Below are 11,304 nucleotides of genomic sequence, written 5' to 3'. Positions count from 1 at the left end.
ACTGTTCAAATACACTGGTTAAGGAAATTAATGAACAAGTTTCCCTCTAATATTGACATAGCTCTCTGTACTTACGTCTGAAGTCACAAGCCCTACGATATCACGGACAAGGAATGACTCCAGGGCAAAGCCTTTTGAAAATCCAGTGTGTGGGTATATGACTCATCAGGCTTATTGCCCTCTGAGGGAACGAAACATGGGGTCAGCACACTTTTATTGCAACTTCAATCGGATCATATTCTGTCAGCAACTTGGTGTGAGCTGAACAGTTTGTTGGGTTCGAGGTGAAAGAAGCAATCCCATGACTGCTCACTTGTAACCAAAACAGCATCTCAGCTCAGAAACTGGACTGCTTCCATAGTGGGGGCTCCTAGCACTACCCAGCCAGGATGTTGTTAGGGGGTCTGAATTCTGGGTCTTTTGCACAGACTTCCAGATCTCTTGCTCTTTCCCCACCCCCTTTGCTTAATCATCTTGTCATACTTTCATTCAGTTTCAGATACCAAGGCTCTGACCGCTTCCACACTATCCATTTAAATCACTGTGATACCACTATAGCAGTCGTGGCTTCCCCCAATGAATCCTGGGAAGTGTAGTTTATTACAGCTGCTGAGAATAGTTCAGAAAGCCGCCTTTCTCCCACAGAGCTGCAGTTCTCAAAATGGTTACCAACCAATTCCTCTTCCCAGGGAAAATGCCAACCCCCAAGCTGCTGCCACCCCCCTGAAGACGACTCTTACCCCTTCCCCAACAAAAAACCCATTGCACCCCACTGCAGCCAACTTCCCCCATCGCTGACTCCTCCGCTGTTGCTGCCACAGATAATGGATCCTCCACCACTCCCCGCTCTCTGATGACAATTATTATTTAAAAGTGGGGATGAGAAGAAGACTGAAAAGGAGGCCAGTTTGCAATAGGTGTTGGCGGATAAGGTGTAGCAGTGGGGGGTCCTTGTTTGGCCCCATGTCAGTTATTTTACAAGGTCCCTCCCTCAAGGTTCAACCTTTTTAAACATCAATATGAAGCCATTAGGAGCGTTCATCCAGAAATTTGGGGGAAAGGGGTAATCAAAAGTGACCCTCTGCTCATCTACATCAGGTGAAGCTGTGTAGGTGTGGAATCATTATGTGGAAGCTTTGGTGGGCTGGATGAGGGCCAATAACCTGAATCCTGACAAGGCGTTGTAGGATGGTAGTTTCAAAGAGAGGGGAGTAAAAGGATAGCCGGTGGATTTCCCCAAATAGTCCGAAAATCAGTGGTCTGTTAGGGGGATTCTATATGCAATATTCTGGAAGCAAAATGAAATTCCCCGTTTGAGAGAACAGTATATCAAATTGTGGGGAAATGGCCGTTCTGAGTAAAATCACTGGGGGGTTTTGGTTCAATGGGGCCTCCTGCTGCCACCGCGCTGCCAAAGCACGATTTCTGTTCTCATCCTGAAGCAAAGTTCTTAACCCGAGGTCCTATTTCTGGGTTAGTGGAGTCTGTAACCTGAAGCATATGTAACCTGAAGTGTATGTAACCCGAGGTACCACTGTAGTAAGAAAGTGGGTGTTCATTATAAACCTCCCTGGATCTTATGAGATGTGATTCTGATTTCTTTTAAGGTATATATTTTCTTATTCTACTTAGGAACATAAGAAGAGGCTGCTGGATCAGGCCAACCAGATGCCTGTGGCTAACTCACAGTCAGGACCTACAAACAAGAGCACTCTCTCCTCCTGTGGTTCCCAGCCACTGACATCCAGAAACATAGTAAAAGGTACAGGTAAAGGACCCCTGGATGGTTAAGTCCAGTCAAAGGTGACTATGGGGTGTGGCGCTCGTCTCGCTTTCAGGCTGAAGGAGCCGACGTTTGTCCACAGACAGCTTTCCGGGTCATGTGGCCAGCAGGACTAAACCGCTTCTGGCGCAACGGAACACCATGACGGAATCCAGAGTGCATGGAAACGCCATTTACATTCCTGCCGCAGCAGTACCTATTTATCTATTTGTACTGGTGTGTTTCCAAACTGCTAGGTTGGCAGGGGCTGGGACAGAGCAACATAAGCTCACTCCATCGTGGGGATTCGAACCGCCGACCTTCGAACCAAGAGGCTCAGTGGTTTAGACCACAGTGCCACCCACGTCCCTAGAAGCATAGTGCTTCTGACGGTGAAGGCAGAGCTAGTAGCCATTTATGGCCTCCTTCTCCTCCATGAATCTTGCCTCCTATTTCCACCTTTTTCCCTTTCTTTTTAATTTTTAAAAATAATAATTGAGTGCTAGTTCATGCCTCCTGTATTAGTCAGTGACTCTTGAGCACGCACACTGATATCATTACTATTTTAAAATCAAAACATGTTATCATCAATACCCTTAATAATAAATAAACCATAGTAAATTGTAAGATATACGCAAATACTTTGCAGCACCTTCCTATTTACTATGATGTAATTGTTGTGAAGGATACAGATGATAATGCATATTTTATTTCAAAATGACAATTAAAAAACATCAGTCTATGCAATCTGTCAGGGCCATTGAAAATGCCCCAAGTTATATCTGTTTGAAGTAACATCCATGATTTAAAACAAAAGCTGGAAGCAGAAGTGAAAAGAGATTATGTAACTTTGCTGTACTATAAAACTTCTAGAAACATGCATTCCAATAACAGGCTGGTTAACCAACATTGCTTTGTGAAATTCCCTGCTCTCTCACCTCTGGGTCCTAGGGGTTGCCACCTTTAATAACAGGAAGTGAGGAAATCTTGACTTCCCTTTTTTAGGAAGACCCCAAAATTGTTGAGCTTTTTTAAGGAAAAACCAAAAATTCCAAATTCCAAAAAAGAGAAGATTTTTTTGATTGACAAAGCACCACATTTCGGAAATTCCCCCAACATCATTTGTACCTTTGAAATCCTAGTAACGTCTGAGGACATCCAGACATATGGTAGCCCTTCATTAATTGGTCATATCCACTCTTACCTGGGAGTAAGCCCCCAGTGCTTTTTACATCTTAATCCCAGCTAAACCAACAATGTACCCTTACCTCACTCAAGCTGAACTGCGTGCATTCTGCTGTGGAAACTTTGTTTCCCACAGTTGCTGGAACGTTTCGAATGCAGTTTCAGAAGAATTTAGATCAGGAATGTATAACCTGTGGTGCTCCAAATGCTGATGGACTCTACCTCTTATCCCTGACCACTAGCCATGCTGGCTGAGGTTGCAGACCCTCCAAGCGTCCCAGGGACAGTCCCAGATTTATGGAAGTCATCCTGGTTTCTGATCTGATCCTAGGATGTCCTGCTATTTCTTAGTACACCCCTATTTCATCAGAAAAACGTTGGAGAGTATGGTAGGACAACCCTATTTTCACTGGTGAACTGTCAGAAGGTGTGGAGTTATGCGACCCCCAAGCCAAGGAGATAAGTTACTGTACATCCTTTAGAAAACATCTGAAGGCAGCCCTATATAGCGAAGTTTTTAATGTTTAATGTTTTATTATATGTTTATATATGTTGGACGCGGGTGGCACTGTGAGTTAAACCACAGAGTCTAGGACTTGCCGATCAGAAGGTCGGCGGTTCGAATCCCCACGAAGGGTGAGCTCCCATTGCTCAGTCCCTGCTCCTGCCAACCTAGCAGTTCGAAAGCACGTCAAAGTGCAAGTAGATAAATAGGTACTTACGGTACCTATTACTCCAGTGGGAAGGTAAACAGCATTTCTGTGCGCTGCTCTGGTTCGCCAGAAGCAGCTTAGTCATGCTGGCCACATGATCCAGAAGCTGTACGCCGGCTCCCTCGGCCAATAAAGCGAGATGAGCGCCACAACCCCAGAGTCGGTCACGACTGGACCCTTTACCTCTACTATATATGTTGGAAGCCTCCCAGAGTGGTTGGGGGCAACCCAGTCAAATGAGTTGGGTATAGATAATAAAATTAGTATTAGCATTAGTATTATGGAATAGGATGTCCCTATTTTCGTTGAAGAAATGTTGGAAGGTATGAGGTTGCTGCAGCTGGAATCCAACGCCACCAGATTCTCCATCCCTGATTCATATCTTTAGAATTTTCATCTATAACTGAGCATGAAATTGTCAATCAACGCCAGTTAATGTGACAAGGCCCTGATGATCGTTCTGCTTTAATCTGGTGCGTTTTCACACAGCAATTGAAACCAAGTTCACAGTATAGCTTCTCGGCTGGCATTATATGGTAGCCCAGAGAGAAAAAATACACCTTAACTTTGAAATAGGAGCTGGTATTAAAAATAACCCCTCATTGGTTGTAAACAGAGAGCCCAACTAAGAAAGCTTTTAATGTTTTCTGCCAGACCTCTAGGCAGTGTTTGGTTACAAGAACATAACATTGCTACATCTCAGGGAAATTTTCTGTTTCAGCAAGAAGGTCGCTTAAAAAAAAACCCCTGATGTGCAAAAAAAAAAAAAAAAAAGGAATCTTAATGCTAGAAAAATCACGTCATATATTTAGTCAGAGTCACAAGACACACACAAAAAGCAGATAATAGGAAGTGGCCAAAATTCCTCAAGACGAAGAACTTTGGCAGAACTAATTTCTGAACGGGCTGCTCAGAGTGTTGCTTTCTTCTTAAAAATCAACCTCTTCCTTTCCTCTCTTCAGTGTATTATACTCCAAAGCAAGAAGAATCCACAAAAGGGGCTTCATCTGTGAAGAGGAAGGTGCTTACTCTGTCAAAGAAATTCTGGTCAATTAATGACAATATTTGGATGCCCATCAATACCAAGCCTGGCTTAGGACTGGGCAGCACCAAGAACCACTTACCATCTCAACAAGAGCTCACCCAGACAGCTCTGACAGGAGGAACTGGTCTGTTTTGGGTTCTAGTTTTCTGTTGGGCTCCAGTTTTCTGTCAAAGAGCTCACAGTGTAGCTCAGGGGTGGAGAACTGAATGTGGACCCCCAGGTCTCTGTATGTGGCCCTCGGGACTTTCCTCAGCTAAAGCCCATTTCCCAGGTCACACCCTTTCTTTCCAGCTCCATCCCTCACCACCCAGGCTCTGAGACCTCCTTCGTGGATTTAGCATGGTTGGAAAGTGTCCTTGAACTGTGACCAGGTGAAATGAGAAACTTCTGGCCTCTCCATGACTGGCATGTACAAAGGTCTATCTGTTGCTCCACCCACCATTGTCTCCACCCACCACAGGCATATGGACCCCAGATTGTTTCCTCTGAGGCAATGCAATCTTCAGGCTGAAAATATTTCTCCGCCCTTGGTGCAGCAAGTTTGCACATTGAGAACAAGCATAAAATAATAGATTTGTTGGCTCGGGCCAAAGGTCATTCTTGTGGCCTCATGTCCACTTCCCACAATGCCACTTTTGTTTAACCAGTATAAATGTGTTGCGTTAAACAAGAAGACTTGAAGGCAACACCCCAGCAACTGCTGCTGCAGCCTCCAGCCTCTCTGGGGCCTGTGGGCACACATGGAATTAGGAGAAACTGTTGCGAGTGCCAGTCATAAGATGAGTGCTGCAGGGCATAGAAAAGAAAGACTGTTAAAATAGTGTGATACCATTAAATCACAGAACACATCTTTCTCCATGGACTGAGCAGGCAGTGCCACAGATCCAATGTTGGCACCACCACAGCACAAAACGTAGACCCTTGGAAGAAATCCCCGTGATTTTTACAAAGTCATCTCCCACAAACCACAAACAAATTAAACCCACACTGCTGTCCATGGATTGTATTATAAGAGTCACCAGTGATATTATTAGACTGCATCCTAAGAACCGCCACAGGGCTGTGCATCATTTTCTGTTCCACCCTGTATTCTTCACATGCAGCGCTGTTTCTGTTCTGCTTCTGTCTGTCTCCTGCCGAAAGCTACATTGTTCACCTTGCTGTCCCTGCGATGGAATTACATAACTTCTGTAAGTTACGTTGCCATTATGTTGTCCCAGTCAAAGGAAACACAATGCAAACGTAGGGAGGGGGAATTATGTATCATTTGCAGATTTGCAACAACAACATTGAATACCAGTTGCTTGGTTTCCATTCCAGACTAAGGACAAATAAATCAACAATTTATCCAACCTCCCTAATTCTCATGTATCTTCATTGATTTTACATGGAGTGAGGTCTTCATCTCCTTCATCTCCAGCAGGCCCATGCCTTGAACCAGCCCTGCTGCCAAAGCGCCACAGACAGTGGGGCATCTTCAAGCCACACCCTTAGTTCACATGGGGCCTCTTAGACTTCACTGTCAGTCTACATCAATGGAGAACGCATGCAAAACACACCCAACAATCACCTATGATTACATATTGAAGAATTAGATGATTTAACTTTTAGGGAAATACGTCTGCCATGACTGATCTGGAAGGTCGTCAAGGAATCCTCAGAGGCATCTTCTGAGAAATCTCAGTTTTCTAGAACATAGTATGAAAAATTACAACAAAGCTTTGGAACTGTGGTTTTATGAGGATGCTTAGAATTCTCTGACAGGGAGCCCTTGCAGAATTACAATTCCCACAATTCTGGAGTGAGAGGTAAGGACTGTTAGGCAAGTTTAAATCCATATCAGGTCACTGGGGACTAGAATCGTCAACTGCCTCTTGTGGTGAACCACCGGAGCTGTGACTTGGAGCGTTTCCTCAGTGAATTTGCTCTCCCCGCCACCCCCAAAACCTGCCCCACAAGATTGTTGCGAAGATAAAAAGCAGGGAAGGGGAATCACCTAGAGCTCTTTAGAAGAAAAGTGAGAGAGTGTGTAACTAATAATAAAATATGGTTGCACGTCACCTCAGTCTCTGAACAGTGTCATATTCCAGGAGTTCCAGGCGTACTTAATTGGGATCTGTGTTTCCTTTTAGAAAATGAGGCACAGCAGAGACTGTGGTGTTATTACCATATAGGGTTTATTTACACATATATACAACCTGAGCCCATGATGGAAGGACTCCCAGCAGTATAGCCCCAGAGGTTCTTGTTCTCTCATAGCCACAGGAGACCAGGAATCAGTCAGACAACAGCCCTTTTGCATTTCCTCTTTCTGTATCTCGCTACCTTACTACCGTGTTGCGTTCCTGCAAATGTCAAAGCTAAAACTCTGACATTGTCTTCTAACTATCTCAGAGCTCAGGGAAGGGAGTGTCCCTCTCAAAAGCTCATCACCTTGCTTTGTTAGGTTAACAACTCATACTAGGTGGTCTTTATCAGGCTGGCCTGGCAATTCCAGCAATGGAAACCCAGTTGGATCTAGGGTTTAAGGGACTTTGATTAAATTCTAACCCTTTACTTGATTCCAGGAATTTGTGGTAGTCTGCCCCCCGACAGAAGAAGAAGAAGAAGAAGAAGAAGAAGAAGAAGAAGAAGAAGAAGAAGAATTTATTATTTATACTCTGCCCATCTGATTGGGTTTCCCGAGACACTCTGGGCAGCTCCCAACAGAATATTAAAAACATGATAAAACATCAAACAGTAAACATTTCCCAATACAAGGTTGCCTTCAGATGTCTTCTAAAAGTCAAATAGTTGTTTATTTCCTTGACATCTGATGGGAGGGTGTTCCACAGGGCGGGCACCACCACTGAGAAGGCCTTCTGCCTGGTTCCCTGTAACTTCGCTTCTTGCAGTGAGGGAACCACCAGAAGGCCCCCAGAGCTGGACCTCAGTGTCTGGGCTGAACAACAGGGGTGGAGACGCTCCTTCAGGTACACTGGGCTGAGGCTGTTTAGGGCTTTAAAGGTCAGCACCAACACTCTGAACACTGAACAATATAGTGACTGTCCACCATTCAGAAATGCTGCCTCCCACATCAGTTAGGCTGTGTTAGCAGCACCAAAGTGACCTCCCTGAGGTGGAAGCCTGGGCTGTGTGTCTGGAGGTCTCAGTCGACAAGACCCCCCTCTTGGCCTCGCTGATGTGCTCCCCCCCCAAAAAAAGCGCAGAGCAATACCTTTCGCACCAGCTTGGCTGCAGGAGTTGCCGGACAGAGGTGTGCAAGGTGCCATCTAACTGCCTTAGGGACTCTGTTCCGAATTTGTGTAGGGTTTACTGCAAGCAGCAAGCATGGAACCAGCACACATGCTGTGTAGATCATGCAGCTGGCTTCGTGTGTGCTCCTGGAGATAAAATTACCCTGACTGCTATTGATCTGGGAGTGTTGAAAGCTCAAGCCAATTCAGCAGTGGCGTAGCGTGGGGGGTGCAGGGGGGGCTGGCCGCACCGGGCGCAACATCTGGGAGGACGCGCTTGCCGCCTCCGGAGTCGCCGAAGAGCCTCGGGCGCAGGCTGTAGCAGAGCCCCATGTCTCGCGGAAGCGACGAGCTGTGCGCACGTCTGGGCTGAAGGCGTCCGGCAGGCAGTGGCTCTCAGCGCTCGCCACGGTCCCCGCGCATCAGGGCTGCGGAGGGCGCGCCAGGCAGCCCCTCCTCACAGCCCCACCGCCGCCGCTGCAGCTGCTGAGCCATGTTGCATTTTCCTCGCCTCTCTGCCCTCCTCCTCTGGGCAAGCGGCGTCATTTGGGTGGCAGCGACAGCGGCAACTCGCCTCAGATCAACGGACTCGCCGCCACCACCGCCGTGGCTACCTTACCGTAAATACCCCAGCCCAGGCTGGCAGCAAGAAGAAGCTGGCAGTGGCGGCAGGTTAGGGGTTAGGGGCGCAAATTACTTGCCTTGCCCCGGGTTAGGGGGTGCAAATTACTCGCCTTGCCCCGGGTGCTGACAACCCACGCTATGCCGCTGCAATTCAGTCATCCCATTTCTGCAAATGAATTCTCTTCCTGTGAATACTAACCCCCCCCAACACACACACACACAGCCTCAACAACAATCCAATAAAACCTCATTTGCCCTGGGCCACCATTAGCTACCACTCTCTCTTCTCAAAACAAGCACATGTCATGCCCTTAAGGAGTAACCACAGGTCAAGTGCAATCACTGTTGACCATATTCCCATTCAGAGCTGCTCCTAACCAGTTCGTGGTTCTTTTTCCTTTTCTTCTCACAATATTTACCAGCAAGGCTTTTCCGTGAAGAAAACAAGAACGGCACGTGCGGAACTTCATATTTCAAAGCTGAATCAATCCTTTTGGGCAGCGGAAAATGGGCAAGCAGGTTTCTTTGTGGGGGAGCGGGGATGTTACAAGTGTCACAAAACACAGGAGTGTTGTAAGGTTATTTTGCTGCACTGACCCCTGCTTCCGACCTTCGCTGGTCAGCTGACAGTATTTCTGTATCTTCTGTACAATATTTTCTTTTTTTAAAAAAAAGGAATGAAAAACTAGAAACGTTAAGTGTAATTGGTCTTCCAATTGCAAAACCATTTGAAGAAGAGCTACATTAAATTATTATTATTTCATTCATTTCCACCAAGTAACCTTAAAACAAATGAATAACTAAAAACATTATAGTAAATTAAAGACAGCATAGGCTTATTCAGTGTCATTACCAGAACCTCCAAGTGTCCCTGTATTCCAGAGACGTCCCTGATTTAGAGAAGCAGTCCTGGTTTCTGGTTTGATTCCAGAATGTCTCACTTTTCCTTAAAAAAGGTAAAGCTAAAGGGACCCCTGACAGTTAACTCCAGTCGCAGACGACTCTGAGGTTGCGGCACTCATCTCACTTTACAGGCCAAGGGGGCTGGCGTTTGTCTGCAGACAGCTTTCCGGGTCATATGGCCAGCATGACTAAGCCTCTTCTGGCAAACCAGAGCAGCGCACGGAAACACCATTTACCTTCCCGCCGAAGCGGTACCTATTTATCTACTTGCACTGGCATGCTTTCAAACTGCTAGGTTGGCAGGAGCTGGGACCAAGCCACGGGAGCTGACCCCGTCACAGGGATTCGAACCGCGGACCTTATGATCACCAAGCCCAAGAGGCTCCGTGGTTTAGACCACAGCGCCACCCATGTCCCATCCCACTTTTCCTTAGGATGTCCCTATTTTCATTGGATAAATGTTGGAGGGTATGGAGTTACCCGACCCCTGAGCCATCTGAAGGCAATTCTGTACAGGGAAGGGGTTTTTTTAAATCTTTAATGTTTTTATATACAGTGGTACCTCAGGTTAAGTACTTAATTTGTTCTTAACCTGAAACTGTTCTTAACCTGAAGCACCACTTTAGCTAATGGGGCCTCCCGCTGCTGCCGCACTGCCGGAGCACAATTTCTGTACTCATCCTGAAGCAAAGTTCTTAACCCGAGGTACTATTTCTGGGTTAGCGGAGTCTGTAACCTGAAGCGTATGTAACCTGAAGCGTATGTAACCCAAGGTACCACTGTGTGTTAGAAGAAGCCCAGAGTGGCTGGGGCAACCCAGTAGGATGTGTGGGGTATAAATAGTAAAATTATTTTTATGGAATGTGATGTCCCTATTTTCATCGGAGAAATGTTGGGGGGTATGCGTTACACACACAAAATCCCCATCTTTCCGTAAACCTATTGGGTTGATTGTAATGTCTCTTATAGGAGGTTAGTTTGATCATTGTCAATATAGACCAGATCTTCTCAATCTTTTCAGATTCGGCAGGAGGTGTTTTCTTTTTTTCCAATTCTTCTCAGTCATTAGCTTTGCAGCAATGATAAGGCAGGCAGCAACAAATCATTTTCTGAGCCAGAATATTTTAAATTATTGCTCTCTGCTATCCAGCATGGCATAGTGCAGGCATCAGTGGCGTAGCGTGGGGGGTGCAGGGGGGGCCGGCCACACCGGGCGCAACATCTGGGGGTTAGGGTTAGGGGGCGCAAATCCACGGGTTAGGGGGCGCAAATCCATGGGTTAGGGGGTGCAAATCCACGGGTTAGGGGGTGCAAATCCATGGGTTAGGGGGTGCAAATCCACGGGTTAGGGGGCGCAAATTACTTGCCTTGCCCTGGGTGCTGACAACCCATGCTACGCCACTGGCAGGCATGGGGAACCTCAGGGGCTGAGTGCAGCCCTCCGGTCCTCCCTATGTGGTCCTCAGGACCCTTCTCAGGCAATGCCTTCTCCCCAGACCACACGCCTGCTTCCTCGGGGGACGATGACACCCTTGAGGTCTTTGGCCTGGCTGGAATGTGTCCTTGAAGGAAGGATCCCTTGCAAGGGTTTCTTTTGAGATATGACAGGTGCCCACCATCAGGCTCGAAAAACCTTCCCAGCAGGATGAATATATCTCCGCCCTGCGTGTCTACTTTGTATTGCTTTGAGGTTATTCCTGCTGAGAGCAGACCATCATTTGACTGTAGAACTCACTTGGCTACAAGCATTTAAATTTATCTGCTGTTATTCTCTGTGTTGTTTTTAACTGTTTTAAAGCTGGTTTTATTATACTTTGTACATTGCCTTGAGATGTG

At 46.5% G+C, this 11,304-nt stretch overlaps 1 long non-coding RNA gene across 1 annotated transcript; it reads right to left on the bottom strand.

Annotated features, from left to right (window-relative positions):
- Nucleotides 1–4,001: 4,001 nt before the first annotated feature.
- Nucleotides 4,002–8,022, bottom strand: LOC309329433. The gene is made up of 3 exons (XR_014151162.1): nt 7,923–8,022; nt 6,265–6,393; nt 4,002–5,861 (listed from the first exon to the last, which is right to left on the bottom strand). It is a non-coding gene; the product is annotated as an uncharacterized lncRNA (long non-coding RNA).
- Between the last annotated feature and the right edge of the window lie 3,282 nt (nt 8,023–11,304).

The sequence above is a fragment of the Podarcis erhardii genome (assembly GCF_964252035.2).
Source record: "Podarcis erhardii genome assembly, chromosome: 14".
NCBI classification, from domain to species: Eukaryota; Metazoa; Chordata; class Lepidosauria; order Squamata; family Lacertidae; genus Podarcis; species Podarcis erhardii.
The sequence above is the reverse complement of the archived record's forward strand: the minus strand, read 5'-3'. Positions and strand labels throughout refer to the sequence as shown.